A 23638-nucleotide genomic window follows, 5' to 3' on the forward strand; every position below is an offset into this window, starting at 1 on the left:
TTTATTTTTTCCATTATAGTTGGTTTACAGGGTTCTGTCAATTTTTTTTTACTGTATAGCAAAGTGACCCACTCATACACATACATATATACATTCTTTTTCTCACGTTACCCTCCATCATGCCCCATCATAAAAAATTTATTCTTATAGCTACTTAAACTTTAGGTCTATAGAACCGATTCTTTTCAGAACAAATCAGAGAGCTCAATTTAATCACTAAAAACCTAGAAGTTATTATACAAATAATGAAATTATAGTCATGGTCTCTTTTTCATAACTTTATTGTTGTTCATTATTTAGAATATGCTAATAGGTGGACTTCTGTTTCAAATTGCTGAACATTTTAAATAGGAAACAACTAACACGTAACTTAATAATTCACCTTTATTTTCTTATTTTATTTTTGGCTCAGAGAACACTCCTGCCAGATAGCACTAAGATGTCAACAGTTCTGGATTTGTTAAATTTAGATAAATAGATGTTCTAATTCCATTAAAAAAAATAAAGAGCTGAGGTTGATTAGTTAGCAACTGTGTTAGTTTTCTATTGCTGTCTTACAAGTTATTGTGAATTTTGTGGCTTAAAATGGCAAAATTTTATTATCTCACAGATTCCTTGGGTCAGAATTCCAGCATATTTTAATTGAGTCCTCTATTCAGGGTCTCAAAAAGTGGAAACCAAGGTGTCAACCTGCTGAGTTCTTATCTGGAGTCCTGCCTAGGCAAAGATATGTTTTCAGGCAAACTTGGGTTATTGGCAAAATTCATTTCCTTGTGATAGGAGACAAAGGTTCTCATTGCCTTGCTGGCTATCAGCCATGGTCACTTTCATCCCCTTGCAGACTGCCAGCTTGTCTCCTCTCTCAGCAACAGATCATTTGCTTCATATAAGATTCTTCTTGCACTTCAAATCTCCGATTCCCTTTTGCTACCAGCCAGAGAAAACTGTTTTTAAAGGGCTCATGTGTTTAGATCATCCCCACCCAAATCATCTCCATATTTTAGTCCATTAATTTGGGGGTTTAATTAACATCTGCAAAATGTCTTGACAGCCATACTTAAGAGTGGTGTTGGATTGAGAAGGTAAATCTCGGTATGCTGTCTTAGATCGCTGTCTACCACAGCAGCAAATGCATAGAAGCACATTTTTCCACGTGCATATAATTTAAAATATGTCCTGAAGTCTTGCCCTAGATTCCTACTGGACTTTCACGGTTTGTATTAGAATCAAAATAAAAGAAACAATAATTCTAAAGAACAGTCAAAAACCGCTGTATGACATTGGATGAAGTCATGTTTCTCCACAGAGGTTCATAAACTTTTCTGGTCAAGAATCCCTTTGAGAATTTGATGGAAGGTCAAAACTTACATCCCACTTCCCCAAATGTATACACATATTTCAGGGCTTTCTTGAATCCCAAATTATTTTCAAGCTAAGTGAAAGGGGACAGAAAATAAAATTAATCAATATCTGTGTATGTCTCTAATAAAGTCTTCTCAAAGAAGAACTGCAGAAAAAGTAATTGGAAAAGAGTAGAAAAATAGAGAAGGAATTAGAAGAAAAAAATGGGAAGAAAGTATAAAAGATAGAGTCATGGGAAATGCATTTAAGAGTGATTTCAAGCACCAATTTATGATTCAGTACCAGATGCATCTTACTCCTTCAGTAAATGATAGGATTTAAAGTCTGGGTTGTGAGTTCATTTTCTGTATATATTAAGCAGCTCTTTAAAAAGACAGCATTGGCATTCCTTCCATGGAATAGTGGGTTAAGAATTTGATCACAGTGGCTCTGGTCGGTCTCTGTGGAGGAGTGGATTTGAACTTCTGCCCTTGATCCCCAGCCAGACATAGTGAGTAAAAGGATTTGGCATAGTGATAGCTACAGTGTAGGTCACACCTGTGGCTCAGATACATCTCTGACTGGGGAACTTCTACATGCTGCAGTATGGCCATAAAATTAAAAAAAAAAAAAAAAAAGACAGCATTAGTTAGGACAGCATTAGTTAGCCAACTCTGTAATGCTCTTTGAAGTTCACTAAAATAGCTTCCTGAGAGGGATCATAGTGTTATCGTGGGGAAGACACACATTTTTAAAGCCTGCACACCTTGAGTTCAGACAACTTCTATCACTTTGTGTGCCTGACAAGCAATTCAAGTCAACTTTCTCTGTGTCTCATTTTCCTTCCTCCAAATCATGAAATCTACTTTCAGATACCTCTGAGGTGACTGAATAAATAAATATCTAGTACAATGTCTGGCTTACTGGAGGTGATTTTCACATGTGTATTTCCTTTTATTTCCCCAAGAGCTTGGGTACCAGTCCTGGAATTTGATGATTTCTACATCTTTGTTTTGATTTTTACCTCTAAGAATTATCCATTTAAAATCTCCAAGAAATGTCCCACCAGTCTGTCAATACAATTCATACCTTATTTTGAGGTAGTCTCTCTTAATTTCTTTAAGACTTGTGAAGAAATGGGAAAACTCATAGATAGGACTAGATAAGGGAGAAGACAGAAGCCAAGACAAAGAGGTTAGTCTGGGAGTTCCCACTGTGGCTCAGTGGAAATGAACCAGACTAGTATCCATGAGGATGCCGGTTTGATCCCCAGCCTTGCTCAGTGGGTTAAAGATCCTGCATTGCTGTGGCTGTGGTGTAGGCCGGCAGCTGCAGCTCGGATTCGACCTCTAGCCTGGGAACTTCCGTATGTCACAGGTGTGTCCCTAAAATGACGAAAACAAAACAAAACAAAAAACCCAAAACAAAACAAAACAAAAAATTAGGTTGGCATAACTTGTGGAGATTCTGGCAGTTGGGTACAAGGATGGGTCAGAAAGGAGAGCACTAAGGCTTTCTATTTACTTCAGACCTGAAGCTTTACTTGCCTGCCTTGGTCTAAATGAAATTATATATAAGATTTACTTACTCTTTCTCTCAACTATGATTTGTATGCATTTTTCAATAATTCCAAATGCATTTATTTTCATTACTCCCTTCATTTAAAAAATAAACAGACAAAAAGAGATGAATCTATATCTCTAAGAATTGGGATTTAGAAAATTTTGATCAACAAATGTTAACATGGGTCTGGATTCACTAGACACACTGGTTCCAGTAAAGCATACATATTGATGTAGCGCTCTTTGATATTTTTCTTTGGGCAATAAAAAAATAATTTCTCTAAAACTCACACTAAGCAAAACACTGGCTTACACAGGTCATTAGAATCAATTTGCCAATTCTTAATGACTATGGCACCCCTTGGAACAGATGCTTTAGCCAACGAAAATTGTACTCAAATTTTTTTGAAAGAAGAAGAAAAAAAAAAAAGACTGAATTTAGCCTGATTAATGAGAGACCAGTTATCAAGAAAGAAAAATAAAATGAATCTTCCTTTGTTTAAAATAAATTGACTCTTCCTTTGTTTGCAAGCGAGTTTATGTGTCCATTTGGAGAATCGCATTTTTTTTGTTTGTTTGTTTCCAACCTTAACAGTTAATGCATAGCTGTAATTTATCACACCATCATGACCCAAAGAATCATGCCTCCTTGGAAAGTACTTGAGCCTGGCCTAAAAGACAGCTTATTCATCTGACAGAATCACGGGATCTGGTTCTCAGTTTGTAAAACACTTGGGCTCTAAGTGCTGAACTTTTTTCATTATGACAAAATAAAATAAAATATCACATGGAACGAAAGCAGGGCAATATGCTGGAGAAATAGATCAAATATCCCCAGTGGATAGCTAGTGGCTGCCACCTCCAAGGTCTGTGAAGGAAGATTTGATTTCTTTCTCCCGAGATGCAAAATGGCAGATCCAGGATGTGTGTTAATGTGTAACAGTGACTATCTTACTTCATTGCTCTGTGGCAAATGCATGCCTGGTTTGTGGAAAGTTGAAAATTAAATGCAGACATCAGAAAGATGTGGGTGAAAGGGATTTGTTAGGTGTTTGCCCTGAAATGCTAAAGAACTCCCATTATGTTACATGCTGTAATAATTAAAACATTGCTTTGAATCGGTTTCAAAACTTAAGCAGATCCAGAGAAACTAGAGAGGGAATTAAGAGCTAATTACATTAAAGTACTAAAGATCAATTTCTCATGGGTTGGTAGCTTCACGTTATTGTTTTTTTTAAAAGAGTGAAGGCAAATATTATAGGGGACTATCAAAGGATGTTTTTCCAGGGCTCTGCATTATTCATCAGTATTAAGTACTCTTGTAATAGAGTTTAATCAAGATATCTTATCTTTATTTTAGTAATACACATTACACCCACTATGAAGTCTCTTGCTCTTCTTAATAATAGCAAAGGATGCCGAAACATAATCATAAAAAAAATCAGTTTGGAAGTGAAAGGGACTGGATTTTAAAACAGTGTTTTCCAACTTTGAATGGAGATGCTATTCAGAAATGTTCAGTAAAATCTAATCAAACCCAGTCAGCATTATTTTATTCTCTTATTTTCTTATTCTTCCTAAAAAGTAACACTGATAATCCATTAAATCGACTGTGTAGTGGTCCATGCTTCATAATGAAATGAACTTTCTGTCCATTTCCGGGTGCTTTTGGAAATTTTGGAGGCCCTTCTTGCTCTCCCCCACGGGAAAGGGGGAAAGTGTGAGCGAGAGTAGGCTGGTCCCCCTGTGAAGTGCAGCATTACCATTAATGTTGTGACACTGGTTCGTGTGATCCACCAGGCTATGGGATCTCCCCCATCCTATTGACCTTGACTCTTCCTCTGCAAGATCGTCCCTTATGAAAGCAGGGCTGAAAGATATTTTCTAGAACAAGTGGTAGCTATGGTTATCATGAGGATGTACCTTGCAGGCTGTCAGCTGGAGGGAATGTAAAGGGACAAGCATTCCACCTGTTTGCCACGTTGAACCAAGCCTATCCTTTCCATAGGCTGCTCCAAGCTAGCGACTGTGCATGGCAGGCACAGGTAAGCTGGGGCTCTGGGATGGCTGACTTTGGCTCAAGAACTCATTGATGACCTTGACAAAACTTCCTTGGTTCGACAGCTGTCTAGACATTTACAATATCTCTTCTTCACTTGGAGTTAGTTCCCATGTGGTGTGACCCCATGTTCCATAGCTTGTCTCCATTTTTTCTCAAGGGTTTTCCCCTAACAAAATCATTGCCTATTGAACCTGACCTTGAAGTTTTCTGAGAGGACCTGGGCTATCACAATCTATTATTTAAAGTTACATAATAATATTATTTATAAGGCAGAGAAAAAATAACAGGAATATATTCAGGAATTTAAGCAAAAGTACAGAATATTTATAGAATTACATAACTGTACAAACAAAAGTGCGTCTATTGATGGGAATAAGATGGTGAAAGTTTAGTACCATCGTAGCATGCCAGGTCCCTATTGTAATAGCTGATTTTAAATGATAGTTTCTTTTCCTAGTTATTGAATTTTATTAAGTCTGAGCTTTGTGGCTATCTAAATATACTTTTTGATATATTTAAAGAAGTATTGGATTTAAAGTTTATATCTGAGTTTACAGGCAGGTCATGGATGAGTTGAGCTCTATTATGTATCTAGTTTATTCCAGCTGTGTTGTTTGATGTAACTTTTCTTTTTGCTTATCTCCTATCCAGCAGCCAACCTTTACCAAACTAAAGGCAACAAAACCCAGAAACATAAAAGATAAAAGCAGCCCCATCTAATAGGCTCTATTGGCATCACTCTCTCCTTCATATAGGAAAAAGGATTTAATATCGTTTTTTAGAATTATGTGGGAAATATATGTTCTGCTAAACACTATGCACAGTGCTGAACAAGAGAAAAAGTTTTCAAACATTTTAAAAGACCTATTTACATATACACTTTTATAATTATAACCTCAATAGTGTTTTATAAACAAGGAGCATCTATTTTATTTTTTTAAATGGACAGTTTTGTAAATCAGGTCAAACATACAATGGACACACACAGAGACAAATAATTTATATAACATTACTTTTTGTATAATTTTTAATTACGCTGTTTTTACACATATTTAGATGTGTTTAAGATCAAATTTAAATCAAATTTGAGTGGAATCGTGAAGTCTCTGCATTGGAACGAGGAGATCATACGTTGAAAAAAAGTCACTGAGCTGTGTGTGTGTGTGTGTGTGCGCGCACACATACATACTTATACTTGAGATGTACATAACAGATTTTCATGTAACATGTTTATGATATCTGTGATTACTTATTTTTCTGTTAGAGAAGTGTCCTCCAAAAATATGCTCCCAGAAAGGAAAATAAATTGCTTAAATACCAATAAAAATGGGAAAATGATAAGACACCATGACTCAAATAGATGTTTTTCTTTGGATCAAATTGACACAGAAAATTTATAATATGCATGTTCCAAACCAAGTTTGGTAGATCTTTATCTCACTGAATTAACTTGCTTTCATAGAATTATGAAAGCCATTTTGACTCAATTTTAGTGGTTTGCAAAGCTGCCTTATCTTTTTGCAGGCTGGATCATTTCACATAGAAAAGACAGATTCCAGAGAGTAAACCTGACTTCCCCGAGTGCCTATTTCTTTAATTAGGAAAATTTTCTTCCATGGTTAATATTTATTTAAATACAGAGTTTAATGCAACTACACACACACGTGTGTGTGTGTGTCCGTGTGTGTGTGTGATCTCTATGTTTAAAGGTAATGACACCGACAGTGGTTTTTATCACTGGGTGAATGTGATTGGGAAAATGTATGTATCATTAACAATCTTCTCACACTGAACATATTACATTTGCAGTTGCAGGAGATATTGGAAAAACCTGTTGTAATTTGCTCTTGTCTTTGTTTGGTGTGAAACCTTTACCCAGAAATGACTAATCTATATTGAGGTCAAGGCTACCTCTAATAGGGAATTCTGCTCTGTTCCAACATAGGACATGCCAGCTGCAGGAGATACAGGAAAAAGCTGGTAAGTTTGTTCCATTATTGTTGATCTTAATCCATCATTTAAAGTGCAGTAGGATTTATTGGTAGAATTGACAAAATCATACAAAACAATTTTGCTAACATCTAGCATGGGCAGATAGAAATGGGCATTGATTGGAAGGGCAAAAATAACATGATACTCTCACATTTTGTGGAAATGAAAAATGGTTACAACTCATAATTCTTTAGTTGTCAAACCATACATCCAGTGAATGCACAATAAAAGTTTGGTGCAATGTTGATGCTGTGTTATATGAATTATATTTTCAAGTCTTTTAAACTTCTTGGTTAGTAGTGAGACAGACATTGAAAGCCCTACTATTTATTGGTGCTTTGTGGCGATGGCTTTATCCTGCCTCCACCTTCCAAGTCCTCACAAATGCACTGTGAAGATTTACATTTATAACAAGTATGGAGCCCTGGAGAGAGAGTTGTAGCCATGAAATTTACCTCTTAAACCCCTAGCATATCTTTGGCAAGGAAATAAGTTACATTAAATTTCCCCAAAAAACCCTCCTCACCTTTGAGAAAAATAATGTCCTTAATTCTACCAAAGCACAAGAAAAGCTAGGACGAGTCCAAGAATCTGCCAAGAGGGGAGAACTACCAGGTGTTTCAATGGCAAACGTCCATGGGATACAGTTGAATGAATAAAGATGAATGAGGATGAAACATTTAGTTTGAAATGAATTCAAGTGAAAATTAAGCCAGACTATGACTGAAATATAATTTAATCTGTTCATTTTGCTCTAGTTAACCCCCACATATAAAAATATGCACTGCGAAAACAGGAACTTGGTATAATATATATTATAAAAACATATGGTAACTTTCCAAAGAGAAGTGTCAACCTCAAAACCAAGCAAACATACTGCTCCCACTGGACACAAATTAAACTTGGGAAGCCCGTTAAGTGCATAGGCAGAAAAAATATGACATATATTATAGGAAACGTGAAAGATAAACCAAATAGGGAAAGATAAAACATAAAGTGGACAAACCACACAAGACATTTTATCAATATGGACCCCTTTCTTTTAGAGGTAATCATACTTCATTGGAAAACTACAAACTAAGGCTTAGTAAAAAAAGAAGAAAGAAAAATCCTCATTTTTATTTCTTTGCTTTTCTTACTTTTGTAAGGAACTAACTATTGATAGAAGTATAATTGGAGTTGGGATGGGATAAAAGGATAATGTCCTTCACAGATCGTATCTGTAGAAACGTTTTTTCATTGTTTATAGCAGCAAGTTATTAGGGTGCTATTTATCTTGGATTTTCTAAGGGTTCTACTTTAAAGTATTCTCTTCTGTGTCAGAGTTTGAGGTTTAGTATATAGAAAAATTTAACATTTGCTGGTTCTGTGTATATATGTATATATGGGGAGGAGAATGGAATGCTTTCACTGCTGGAGAGACAGACAGACAGACAAAAGGGCGGGAGTAAGATACCAGCAGAACTTGACCTGTGGGCAGGACATGTATCAGTGGTAGGGAGGAGTTGCCCTTGGGACTTGGGGCTTTGACCCTCCTCCTATGTGGCTCTTCCCTATATATATACAGAACTAGCAAATATATATATATATCTCCCTCTCCCTATATATATATATATAGGGAGAGGGAGAAACAGAGACAGAGAGAGACAGACAGATGGACAGATAGAGACAGACAGAAAAAGACTTTAAAGTTGTGGTCCTGGCAACAGTTGATTTGATTGAAATTCTGAGCTGAAGGCAGACTGGTAGCAGAATTCCTTCCTTTTCAGGGAACCTTAGTCTTTTCTCTTAAGGCTTTCAACTGATTAGATAGGGCCCACCCAAACTGTGGATCATAATTTGCTTTACTTGAGGTCAGCTGATTTGAATGTTCTTAACACTAAAAAAATAACAAAACAAAAACCTTTAGAAAAACATCTAGTCTAGTTTTAATCAAATAATTGGGGAACATAACATGGCCAAACTGACAGATAAAGTATAAAGAAAAGAATAAGGATCAGATTTCACATTGTAAATAGTAATAATTGAGGAAACTAAACAACCATTGTGAGCTTGTCAACTAAGGCCATAGTGTGTGGGAAGAAATTATAGGTGTTCATAGCATTAAGAGTTACTCTTTAACAAATATCTATTTTCTCCCTGTGACCTGAAATTTGCCAGGCAGAGTCCACTAGTACTCACTGCTTCAGACTATGTTTGGCACATGTAGATTGAAACCATTAAGAGCTGGTGTATATTCTCTATTTTTTTTGTTATTGCAAGATAGAGGAATTTTATTTATCTGCAGTAAAATTATATGAAAAGTAAACCTGTGTTTTTTAAGTCACTGAGACATCAGGGATTTTCTCTTATACCAGTCTGGTTAAGATAGTGGCTTATATTGTGTATTGAAATAATTCATTCTCACTATAAAAAAGATCCTCTTTGTTGAAAAATTTTAAAAAATGTATAAAGAAGGAAGTTAAGATTAGATGAATATTAATTTTATTTTTTTTCATTTTCATCATTTGTTTGAATCTACATAGTAAGTTAAAAATATAGCTGTTCTTGGGAGTTACCACTGTGGCTCAACAGTAATGAAGCCAACTAGTATCCCTGTGGATATGGATTTGGTCCCTGGCCTCACTCAGTGGGTGGGATCAAGCATTGCCATGAGCTGTGGTGTAGGTTGCAAACATGGCTTGGATCCTGTGTTTCTGTGGCTGCGGTGTAGGCCAGCAGCTGAAGTTCCAATTCAACCCCTACAACCCCTAGCCTGGGAACTTCCATATGCTTCAGCTGTGGCCCTTAAAAGCAAAAAAACAGCTGTTCTCAACTGTGGCACATACTCACACAGACACACATATAAGAAATTCATGTCATGTTAACGAATCCGACTAGCCTGACCATTTAACATCCGGCCATACTGTGGTAGGCAGACCGCTCGATCCCGCTTGGCTCTGGCTAACCCAACCAGCGAAGAAAAAACAAAAAAAAAAAAAAAAAAAAAAAAAAAAAAAAAAAAAAAAAGTAATTACAAAACACACACACACACACAGTATCCTTACATTTAAACATAATATTGCTTACTGTGCTTGATTTCAAATCATTATAATTCTTCAGAAATGTTTCAAGTAATCATAATAGATATTCTGAGGAAAGTCTATACTCTGTTTTATGTTTATGTTTTAATGTTTCCAACATTATTTTAATTGCAAAATTATCTGAAAGAAACATACTTATTATGAAAACACCACATCACCAGCTCACTTCTTTAATATCCAGGATGTCATCACCGCTTGTGTTAGTCAGTTTTCTAACATTATCATAGGTAATAATGCTAAAGACACTTCATTGATTTAAAAATATTTTTTAAAAATGTGAATAATTATGTTTATTTGTACTTTGCACTAGGAAAATTGACAAATTAATTCTACAAGTTTAATAATATTTAATGGCTTCAGTACGATATTTTATGACCAAGTATCATAAAGCATTATGTAAAAGTTCAGTATTACTGAAACATGACATTATATTGATAGCCAGATCTTGTATATTAAAATTTTCAACTGTAATGAAAAATGCAAAGCTAAATCTTTATCTGTTTCCAGTTTTTTCTTTTTAGCCAAAAAAATCTATCTTTTAGTGTGTATTGTTAATAGATATATTATACATGTTGATGGCACATTCATTATTTTAACTCATATCAAATGCATTAACCCATCAATATTTTCCAAATTTTCTTCAAAACATTTATTTTTCTTTGTTTTCTGTATTGTACTTGGTGACAAAATTCATTGCCTCTGAATGAATTTGTTATATTGGAAATTAGATTTTCTTGTTTTGACTTCCAACATTTTAGATCATATTTTATTTCAAAATTGAAATATTTATTTTGAGAGATTTTTCAACCTATAGAATTTTTAAATCCTCATGAAAAGTTCTCCATTTGTTATTACATTAATTCAAACACAACAGATTTATAGCAGGTTTTTCATATTTATGTAGTTCTTTAGGAAAAATATTATTTTTTTCTTTTTTTTATTCATTCAACAAGTATTTATTTATTTACTCATTTATTTTATATAATGATTTTTATTTTTTTCCGTTATAGCTGGTTTACTGTGTTCTGTCAATTTTCTGCTATACAGCAAGGTGACCCAATTACACATATATGTATACATTCTTTTTTCTCACATTATCATTTTCCATCACAAGTGACCAGATATAGTTCCCAGTGCTACACAGTAGAATCTCATTGATTATTCATTCCAAAGGCAATAGTCTGCATCTATTAACCCCAACCTCCCCATCCATCCCACTCCCTCCCCCCGTGGCAACCACAAGTCTATTCTCCAAGTCCATGATTTTCTTTCCTGTGGAAAGGTTCATTTGTGCCATATATTATACTCCAGATATAAATGCTATCATACAGTATTTGTCTTTCTCTTTCTGACTTACTTCACACAGTATGAGAGACTCTAGTTCCATTCATGTTGCTGCAAATGGCATTATTTTGTTTTTCTTTATGGCTGAGTACTATTCCATTGTGTATAATATACCACATCTTCCTAATCCAATCATCTATCAATGGACATCTGGGTTGTTTCCATGTCTTGGCTATTGTGAATAGTGCTGCAATGAACATGTGGGTGCATGTGTCTTTTTCAAAGAAACTCTTGTCTGGATATATGCCCAAGAGTGGGGTTTCTGGGTCATATGGTAGTTTTGTGTATAGTTTTCTAATGTATCTCCATACTATTCACCATAGTGGTTGTACCAGCTTACATTCCCACCAACAGTGCAGGAGGGTTCCCTTTTCTCCACACCCCCTCCAGCATTTGTTATTTGTGGACATATTAATGATGGCCATTCTGAATGGTGTGAGAAGATATCTCATGGTAGTTTTGATTTGCATTTCTCCGATAATTAGTGATGTTGAGCATTTTTTTTCATGTACTAGTTGGCTATCTGAAAACATTCACTTTTAAAGTTACTCATATTTACCAGCATGTATACCAATTCTTCTTAAATTAATTTCAAATACAAATGTAACTAGTATCGCAACTGTGTTTTTCTATCTGTGAAATGACTTAAAAATATAGTTCAATGAAAGATAAAGTTGATTAAATATATCCTTTAAAAATGATTCCATACTATTCTACTATTTTAAATTTTGGCATGTAAATATCCCTGGCTCTTTTCCAAGCATGGAAAAGGTCAGTTTAATGCCAAATCTTCTTAGATGTTTAAAATCTAATATATTAGAAATTTAAGAAAAAATTGAAATAATCAGAGAGCCACTATTAAATAAAAATTATATAAAATTCTCCATTTAAATTTTAAATCTAATTATTGAAAAGAAATGTGGTGCACAGACACAGAGCTGGCTGTCAGAAGACAGAATTGCACACAATTTGATTTGCAGCCAACTGAAACTTCATTTTAAAGTTTTAAAGTGTAATTACTAGGATTTCACATAGGAAGTATACATAGCATACATTAACACTGTATTTCAAAGAGTCCAGCATGGTGTTGCCATTTGCAAATGTAACTACAGATTTGTTCTTTGATATAGCTGATCTTATATTTTTTAATAAGGGGTAAATTTAAGATATCTTCCTTCATATTAATTATAATATCATTAAAATAAAAAAGAAAGCATACTTCAGATATTTATTAATTTACTTATAGATTATCAACATGACATATGTAAATTAGCTATTAGGATAAAAATGCTTTATCCAGCTGGCCTCACATTTGTCCACTACCTTAAAATTTTCAAGTGTAAACATTATGACCATCATGGTGGCTGCTGTTCTTTCTCAGGCTCTGGTTATGGTTGCTTCATCTTATCCTCACTAGCCATGAGAGGAATCATCTTATCTCCTCTGATTTTTAACTTACGGATGAAATAACCCACCTATTGTGAGGCTTCTGCGTCTGTATCTATTTTTCCACCTAAAAAATCGCATGACTTGGAGTTAGAAAATATTCCTTTAATCGTCCTTCTGAATCTTGTAAGAAGAAGGAGATTTCAGCTACTTTGAAAGATGGGTAAACTGATTTCAAAACAAACATGAGACATATCAACAAGACTCTCAGCCAGAAATCATGCTTCTAAATATTTTAACTATCTGGAGTACTTCTTTCTCAGAACATGGTAACATTTCTTTTAAGATAAGCTGTAATTACTGCATACATGAACACTAAAAAATTGATAGCCAGTGTTATAAATAGATTTTTAGTGTCTTTGTCCATTGACTAATAAATCATAGGTAACTTAAAGAGTTTCAGGTAAGGATCCCTGGCAGATCACCCCACTATATTTGTACCATGGAGGCATTACAGGTATTACAGCCCCATATAAGTGGTGGGAATACATATCTACAATTTTCCCCCCAAAAAAGCTATTGAGATAAATTATATTTTCCTACATGAGGGATGTATTGCAACACTTTATCAGGAGATGAACAGAGATGGAGAGAGATGAGTATGATAGAGATTCAGTACATACCTCAGTTATGTGCCAGCTCCACTACTCCTGACTGAACTTGAACTTGTTGCTTATCACACTTTTTAGAAGGATAGGGCAGCAAAGCCCATGATATCATGGACACAAAAGTGATCTAATGCTAGTGAATCAAATGGCATATCTTTAAATAACCCTAACCCAGTCTGACATACTCTCTAAAACAAATGGGAAAAAATAAGATAACTCACCTCCGGGTTGTAGTAATAACGTATTTGTTTACGCATCTAAGTACTCTTAAGAAAGAACTGTGTTTGATCTAGCCTTCTGTATATTTGCACTACTATTTCACTCATATTTTAGATAGATATTTTTTTTCTGTAATAGTTGATATCTTAGGAAGCTTCTGTGGTATAACGGAAAGAGCCTTGGAATGGGAAGAAAATCCAGGGTTTTCAGTCTCCATTCTAGCCTTTGGGCAAATCCATGATATCCACTTTCCTCATCTCTCATTTTTGTAAAGACAGGGTGAGGTAATATACATGACAGGTACATGCAGATTATAAAACCTTATTCAAATATGAATTGTTTTCATCATGTCCTTTATAGAAGGGAAGAAAACTTTCAGTTGTGCAATGAGGTGTTTTTTTTTTCTTTTTTTTTTAGTTTACTTTTTTTTTCTTTTCAATTATGCAATAAATTTTTAATTAACAAGCTGTAAACATGACTAGAACCTGTACTGGCTTTTGGTCATGTGTTTTTTTCTTCTATAATCAACCAGTAAATGTCATTGAGAGGTTGAGGCGTAAAGAAAGCCACATTTTTTTTTTTTTCATATGTCCTTTGCACTTAAGAGGTAAGAAATACTTGCTTCAAATCATACTCTCTTTGGCATTTCACAGTGTATCATGGTTTCCATTTGAGTTTGGTGCAATGGAAGGTGTTATTATTCATAATACATTGTTTTATTTCTTAAATGAAACTGATCTGTGACACCAAGACCTTCTTTTCTAGTTAAAAGGAAAAAGAGAAAAAAAGAAGAGGAAGGAAGAGAGAAAGGAAGGAAAGAAAAAGAGAAGGAAAAGAAAAAGTGGGAAACACTAAATCTTGATCTATGAAACTAGTACGGAAAAAGTATAAAGTAAGAATGAAACAATATTGTCCTTAATTATTCTTGAGCATTGTTTTAATGCCCAACAAATGTAACAATGGAAACAAAATGTAAAAAACAAAAAACAAAAAAACCACACACTCACTTGTGCACAAACCTTTGACAGAGTTTGATTATGGGGGAAAACAACTCTGAAACAGATGTTTCTTTTCCCCCTTTTGCACAAACATTTTACTGAAATTCTTCACACCATATTTTACTAATTAATCTGGAAAAGGGAGTGACGGGTGCTGCTGATGCTAATCACAGGAAGCAGACACCAAACTGCGGTCCATTTCTCCTATCTCTGACAGCAGCATCTGGCTCCTTGGCAGGCTCTGTCAACCTTTGCATTGATGTCTTAGGAGCTGCCTCAGATCTGTCGGTTTCCTGGGATTTTTCTGTTGGGCTGAAGCTCACCAAAATCATTTGATTTTGTTGTTGGTCACACTGAGTCTTAGAGAAATTCTTCCTTCTATATCTGCAATCATAAGAAGTATCATATACAAAGTCTACCCACGATGTTTTTCTGTGATCCTGAGATGTCCATAGAGGTAGTTTACTTTTTAAGGTTGTGTTTCATCTTAAAGATACTTCGAATTTTAGCCTAGAAGGAATGGGCAAATGGAGGAGGTCAAATATTTCTTAAAGCAAAGCAAGAAGTTATTTAGAGGGCCATAGGAGTATACCCTGAGCCCACTGATGTAAAACTAAGCCAAGGAATGTTAGAAGAAAAGGGAGAAAGAGCTCTTAAATTGAGTCTCATAACTAGAAGGAAGTAGTGAGGAATAAATTAAGAGTTTAGAACTGAGATTCCTACTACTATATACAAAATAGACAAAAACAAGATCCTACTGTGTATAGCACAGGGAATTATATTCAATGTCTTCCAATAACCTATCGTGGAAAAGCACTTCATGACTTATATATTCACAAATCAGAAAGAATATATAATACACCTATACATATGTTTGTATATACAACTGAATCACTTTGCTGTACTCTAAAAGCTAATATGATATTGTAAATTAACTCTACCTCAAGTAAATTTTTCTAAAAAAGGAGTCTTATTATTGGATTGATTTGCTGAGAAAAAAGAAGGTAACTCCACAGTGAAATCAGACACAATTGATCAAAAATTAAAAATCTAGTACAGAGGGAAAATGGGAATATGAAAGGGATACTCTTCTCAATTTCAAAATTTATAAATTATAAATAAATTTAATATAATTGTAGAATCTCAAAATGTTCTAAGTGGAAAGCTGTGTATCACAAAATAGGCTGCAAGATATTAGTAACCATCATCTTCCCAAGCTTGAGTTTTGTCTGTATTTCTGTGTCATATCATATATTTAATTTACAAAATTTGTTTAGTGATCAAAGCCCTACTGATGTTCTCTGGAAAGAAAGATAGCATGACTTAAAGGGTAATTGGTTATTAAAAATAGGAATAGTCTCACTTCAAGGAGAATTTTTGGCTTTAACTTCAAAATTGAAAATGTTCTGTAAAGGAGATTATTTTTTTTCTTTTTAATAGTAAAATACATGTATTTCCTGTTATATAACAAACTACAGTGAAAATGTAAAAAGGGAATATCCTCCATTTTCTTTTCTTCACACAATCCCCTCTGAAGAGACATCATATCTTAAAGCACTGGCCCATATCCTTTTGATGAATTTACATGTGTGCATTTTACAAAAGCAACATTTTTTAAAACATAAATAGGATCATGACACATGTATTATGAGACGATTTTATATTCAAAAATATGTTCTGGAGACATTTAAATGTTCAATTCATTAAGAGTTCATTATTTTTAATGTTTCTGTCACATTTTGTATTACAAAGATCTCAAGATACATAAGTTCCCATTCTGGTGGGCACTTAGGTTTTTTCAATATATTTCAAAAATATGAAACAATTTCACAATAAACCTCATATTTATACTATTATCCACATGTGAAAATATTTATAAAGATAAGATGAAGTTTCTGAATTTAGGAAGATAACCATTTAAAGTTTTGGTATATATTACCACCCTGGCTCATTAACTTTTGCTGATATAAATTCCACCAACAGTAGATGAGTATTCTTATTTCCCCACATCATTTTTCAACATTTTAAAATTTTTGTCTGTCTAATAACATGTCTTATTGTGGTTTAAATTTTTTTCTCTGATTCTGAATAAGGATTTATTCAGAATTTATTGATTTATTCAGTTTTATTGTCACTGTTTATTGACTGATTAAATCTTACGTTCATATTTTATTGGCATATATATAATTTGTTATATATTAGGGGCTAGGGGCTAGGGGTCGAATCGGAGCTGTACCCTCTGGCCTATATCACAGCTACAACAACACAGGATCCAAGCCATATCTGTGACCTATACCACAGCTCGGGGCAATGTGGGATCCTTAACCCACTGAGAGAGGCCAGGGATCAAACCTGCATCCTCATGGATGCTAATCAAATTCATTTCCACTGAGCAATGATGGGAACTCCATATATTAGAATGTTATGTATTTTGCATTTGATTCTTTATTAAATATGGTACACATTCTTTTTTCAAATTGCAATTTATATTTTAATGTTTTTAAAATATATCATAAGGACATTTTAGATTTTTATGTAGTCAGATCTGTTGGTTCATTCCTTTAGGGTTTTTTGTTTTGCTTCTTTCTAGGAAGAATTTCCATAGTCTGGCATTATCTAAATTTTTATTTAATATTTTTCTTGGATAGTTGTTTTATTTGAGTTCTTCAAACTATTAGATATTTATTGCTATTTCTGACATGGAGTCCAGATCTAACTCAATTGTTTCCTTTTTATACAGCCAATTTTCCACCAATTATTAATTAGCCAATAATGTCTCATTTAAAATTCCTTTTTATTTTAAAGTAAACTTCTTTAAATAAATTGATTGTTTTACTCCATTCAGTTTTATTTGTTAATTTTGGTGTTTCTGTACCCCAAAATGATAATTACCATAATTTTGTAAAGGTATCAGGTTTATCAGTGACTAAAGTAAAATATTGATTTTGTGAAAAATAATCTTCCATTTTACCTTATTTTTCTTAAATTAAGAAGAAAAACAATCAGCTTGTGAAATGTTTTATAAACCTATATCTTCAAACAAATCATCCATTTTGAGAAAACTGCCATTATTTCATTTAAAATGGTGAAATTAGAGATAGCACAGTAGACATGGGCAAATTAAAATCAGTATAGCTTTCTTTTGTCATTAAGTGGAATCATTTCTAGCAAGCCAAGGAAAACATGGATATATCCTGAGTTAGCCTGAGTAACTTGAATGTCAATCTGTTGACTTTCTGGTATTTTCTGTTCAAATGGACATGACTTCCTCAATTGCCATATTTCAAGTTAAGAATACTGAACCATTTATGGGTCTTTTGTGAAAGATTTACAATGTAACTGTGAAGCCAGACAACTATTGTCATTCTATTAGCAATGAAATTTCTCTTAGGGTAACTCTTGACTGAGAAGAAACTTCAGTGAATATTATTCATGTGTGTAAGTATGCCAGAGAGAGATCCAAAATACATTCCCACTTATCACACCCCATTAATAGCAAAAAGAAAACAGAAACCATTTAGATAAATTTCCTTATATATCTTTGAATACACTTTTAAAAATATATATATTTATTGGGATGAAGGTGTTACATCAGTCAAAACTAAACATGACCAGACATGTCAGTGATATATTCATTCATTTTTTTCCATTCATCGATTCTTTCCTTTGAAAAACATTAACTGAATATGATTCATAATGCAATGAGGTAGTTATTGGGATTAACAGACAACTGTGCAAATTTCCATGGAGAAAATAAAGCTAAGAGGGTCACTATTGAATACTATAGTATGTTTTGGGGGTTTAGAAAGAGCTTGGGATAGTTAAACTTTCAACATAAACTGCTGGATATCCCATAGGTAAGTTCCCAGGTACTAAAGCCATTAGAAAAAAAGTCATGAGAAGCTAGGACATGGACACTCCAAAGTGATAATGTGCTCAGAGGACAAATAGTGTTTGCTATGCCTAGAAGCATAAGTTTACGTATTTTTGAAGTACAAATAAAGATAAGCACCTCAATACGCTTTTGTGTTAACATCCTATTGTTGCTGTAAACAATCACTTCAAACATAATGGCTTAAGCAGGACATATTTATTATCTTACAACTCCAGATTTCAGAAGAGCAAAATGGGTCTTACTGGGTTAAGATCCCAGTGTTGGCAGGGTGGCATGCCTTCTGGGGAGTCCAGGGGAGAATCCTATTTGTTTCCTTCCCTTTTCCAGCTTTTAGAAGCTGCCTGCTTCCATGGTTCATGGCCATTTTCTCCATCAACAGAGTCAGCAATTGCATATCTCTGAACTGAGCTTCTACCCTGATATCCCCACTTTCTCTCTGCTTCCTTTATCACATCTCCGCTGATTCTGACTCTTCTGTCTTCTTTCACCTAGAGAGACCCTGGAGATTACCTCTGGTATATCTATATAATCTAGAATAATCTCCCCATTCCTGTCTCAAGATCCTTCATTTATGTCCAGAAAGTCCATTAGCCATGTAAGGTTTTATATTCCCAGGATCCAGAGATTTAGACTTGGGCATCCCTGTAGGGCTATTATTCTGCTTCCCAAACAAGTCTACTTTCTTATTATATCAGGTAAAGCCAGCTTTAGTTGTTAGCAATCAACAACCCTAACTTAAACACCAGGGTGTCTGAAAGTATACTCAACATACCCAAAGACTGCCTAAGACCTGCAGAGTGGAACTGTCTGAAAGTGAAGCAGTGAATCTGTATTTATTTCCAGGTAATTCTGCTGCACTGTAAATATCTGAATTCATGATTTTAATGTTGCATTTATATAAGCATAGATTTTTATGACCTCTTCCTTTTCAAGAATGTACTTAAAATTTGTATTCCCAGTTTAAAGTCAGGAGGTATTAGAGGCAGTGCAGTTTATTGAAAAAAACTCTGAGCTATGGAACTCGAATTTGAATTTTAGGTTTCATTCTTTTCATCCGTAATCCTTCTCAGCTCTATCCATTCACACTTAAGAGTAATCTTAAATCTTTTTCCTTTAAGAGTAATAATATTCTCATCCATTAATTTGGAGCAACATCGCCTATTTCAATAGACTAATAAAAAGGTTAAATAAGATATTTATATAATAAACAATAGTGCCTAGAACATGGTTTGGTAGGTATAAAAAAGCTACTTATAAAATGCAGCACCATTCATATATCTAAGAAATAATTCCTCATTAACTTAATATTCTCTATTAATACTTTTACCTTTCTCAAGATTTTTGCATTTTCTAACTTTCCTTTAGTCAGCACAGAGCTGTTGGGGTTATTTCAACTCCTCCTTTCTGTCCAGATGTCTTTTCTCTCCACATTTTCACCTCAACAACTTCCGGATGTTGCCTCTGTTGCCTGCTGATTCTTGCGCAGGGTTTTTGATTAAGAGGTTATGTATGGCATGTTAATCTCTGTCATGCATTTCTCTGTGCACGTTCCCAGTCAGCTTCTCTTTCATCTGGACCTCCTTCACTCTTCAAAGGCACCATTCAGGGCAAATTCTAAGGTGGGTTTAAGGCCTGGAATAAATCACCTTGGGAGGCCCCTTCCTTTCTGGTTAAAAAGAGAAAAGGAGAGGTGGTAAGACAGAAAGGCAAGGGAGCTTAAGCTTGAGAAGCATGAAGGCAAAGCAGCAAGACCTCAGGTATCTGGCTTCTGTGAGAAGATTGCATGCATGTTCTCTCAAGCTCCTCCAATTTCAGAATTGTGTAACTGTCAAATATTTCAATAACTAACTAAATAGTAATATAGGCTTCCTAGTGGCATTTCGAGAGAACTGTGGGTAATTTTCATATTTGTCCTCCAAAAATTGCTTTCTAGCAAATCCGAAATCATCACCATTAAAAAAACTGACACATACATTTGTAGTTGGCAACCAATGAGCTTATTTTTCTAAAGAGCGACTGATCTGTATCAGCACTAGAGAAAAGACTCAACCACATGGCAATAATATAGCCAGAAAAATAAGTAAAAAACATCTGGTCAGCCAGCTGTATTTTGATGTATATAAACCATGAAATTGAATTGACTAATTTTTATGAATGATTTTTTTTTTCTCCCTGTGCTTAAAAATATTGATCGTGACTCTATCTGTTCAAGAAACTAGTTTTTATGTTTTCGTTGGAATATATTGGTGTAGAGATCTCAGCATCTGTGTCTGAGTTCCAGAAGAGGAGTAGCACCCTAGCATGTGGGTCACTCCAGTGCTCTGTCAGATTTAAATAACAGAATATCAGATACGTCATCAAAATTCATCATTAAAATCACTTAATAACCCATTTGAACAAGTGATGACCAAAGTCAATGTCTTTGTTCCTCTACAAAGAAGTTATCTAAACAAACATCTAAAAAAAATCAAGACACCTCCATTCCCTTCAACTGTTGTTCATTTGAAATTAATAGATGTTCTTTTGGGTCAGCATTTATAAAACAATTCTTTTTACATTCTCTAATGAACTATCTCCATTCTAATTATCCTTATATGTAGCTGAAATACACACAAAGTCCTACCAGTGATTTTAAATTTTGGCCCTCAGAGTCTTGCCTTCTGGAGAAATAACACAAATCATTGATTCCTACTTCTTAAAAGAACAAAAGCCACTTCTTTTAACATTAAAGTTAAAACGTTTTTCAAAAGTTGAAAATAAAGCTACAAAAGTAATGTAAGTATATATTAAAACCATACTAATTTATTATAGATAAACACAAACTAGGCAGTGATTCATGCTTTAAATATTCTCTCTCCTTTTCCAAGCTCCTTTTCCCTCCACTTTTCTAGAATATAAGGGAATCGAGATACAATTTTAAAAGCTCAATAAATTATTTCCTCAACTTGATGTTGTTTTGCTTCTTTTAAAATTATTAAATATTAAACACTTGTCATATGCCCAACATAACATAGGAGATAAACTCACAAATGAGTTTCTGGCTTTTGAGGAAAAATGAATTTATTTAATGAATTTCTTTCTGTTTCTTAGCACTTTCTCCTCTAGGAGGTATTCTGTAGTGAGTTATCACATAAGGAAGTAAGAAACTTATTTCATTCCTCTTTTACTTAATGTGGTACCTCCAAAGTCTGTAATATCCTGTAATTTACCATTTTCCTCAAACATGAATTTTAATCCTGAGCTTCCAGGCAAGGATGAGGAGGGTTCACTTTCCTAGTGCATATGAGCAGAGGGAGTGATGTGAGTGGTGTCTGTTAGCCAAAAGGAAGTTTAGAGAAAAGAGCGAGCCCTGGGAGAAAGAACACCTCCCTCTTTATATTTCACTATAGTGAAACCCGCAGACATAAAGTATGTATGTGTATAGGGGGTGCTGTTTGACATATCCTTTCCCACTAAAGCTGGAAGAAAGGCACTCTACTAAGTGTCACTGTCATGTTGGTAACAAAGATGGAAAGGAGTTGGGATCATCAGCCAAGATACAGCTGGTTTCCTGGTTTGAGGGGAAAGTAGAGATGCTGGCAGCTCTCCTGGACTGGGGAGGGAGGAGGGGGTAGTGACCTGCACAGTACCAGCCCTCAGGAGCAGGGGTCAAGCAAAAGGAAGATCTGACAAGGCTACCACGGAGGAATCATCGGCACCGCATATGTTTCTGCATTCTCGATGCTGCCAACTTTGAGAGGGATGTGTGCATTTTAGGCTAAATTTTGGCATATAATTTCATTGCAAAATGCAGTACAGGGTTGATATTCATGGATGTAAGAGTTTGCATAGATGCCAGGGGTCTATTTTACTAGATCCTATGCCTGCCTCTCAAACAACCTTTGACACAAACCCATCAAATGGATTTCTCAATTTGATTAAAATATATCATCTGTCACGCCTATTACTTTGTAAAATGCACCCAGATACATGCATTTACACTTTGTTTTTCTGCCACAAGCTCATTTTTAGGAGACTGAAATGAATTTGTCAACACTTTTTGGATGAAAGAAGAAACACAAAATGCCTTGCTCAACACGATGGTGAAAGGTAAAAAGTAAAATATGAAAATACATTGAAACTGTACCTGGCAGAGAAAATGATGAAAATGTTGGAAAAAATAACAGCATATTCAAGCTTTGAGATCAGACTGATGCCTCCTGTATTTCCAAGTGGTGGGAAACTGCCTTGGTGCTTGCAGCAAATAACTTGGCTGTTATTTGTTGAGCAAATTACTGGGAGCTGAAAAATAAGAGGCATGCAAAATCATCTTACATCTGACTTGTTCTGCAAAGTTCAGGGGCTGTAAAGGGTGAGAGTCATGCATAGCCAGGAATGAGAGAAATTCAGCAGGTTAAAAAAAAAAAAAGGCTGCCACCCACCGCTGCCTATTAAATAAGTATTGCAATATTGGCAGTGGCACCTGGGTTTTATTCAAAGTGCGGGAGAGAAAACTGAATCTTGGCAAATCGATGCAACAGTCATGCCGAAAATGTAAACACATACAGATATGTACACACATACACATATATATAATTTTTTTCATTTGTTTCTCTTCAGGCAAATTGGAGTGTGGACTTTGCAGCTAATTACCCTTATCCTGATCCCAGAAAGTTGACTGCTTTCTCAATAACTTGCAGGTGACTTTTTTTTTTTTTTCTGACAGTTCTGTTCTGTGTTTAAACCAAAAAGGCAGATCACCCATTTGTATTGAATTATGCATGACAGTTTGGAGAGTGGGTTACAGATTTCTATAAAAGGCACAAAAAACCCAAGGTGTTGTATTTCATTGCCAATGTCACTTTCAGTTCTGGAGGAGAGGACTTTTATAATTTTTAAAGATAATTTCTAGCAATCCCATCTGCCTCATTGTGAAGAATTCAGAACAATTTACCCCACGGAGGTTTAGAGGGATTTTAAAAAGTATACTTTCCACATAGACTCTCGGTTCCCCGAGTTTAGAGGAGCAGAGAAAAGTAAAAGACAAAACAAAACAACAAAAAAGGCAAAACCCAAATGACAACAAAAATCTTTGTATGTGAAACAAAT

At 34.7% G+C, this 23638-nt stretch overlaps 1 long non-coding RNA gene across 1 annotated transcript; it reads left to right on the forward strand.

Moving 5' to 3' along the window:
• Window positions 6796–23318, forward strand: LOC110261729. Its single transcript, XR_002346197.1, has 3 exons — window positions 6796–6945; window positions 22551–22639; window positions 23150–23318. It is a non-coding gene; the product is annotated as an uncharacterized LOC110261729 (long non-coding RNA).

This window comes from Sus scrofa, chromosome 7 (assembly GCF_000003025.6).
Source record: "Sus scrofa isolate TJ Tabasco breed Duroc chromosome 7, Sscrofa11.1, whole genome shotgun sequence".
Taxonomy (NCBI): domain Eukaryota; kingdom Metazoa; phylum Chordata; class Mammalia; order Artiodactyla; family Suidae; genus Sus; species Sus scrofa.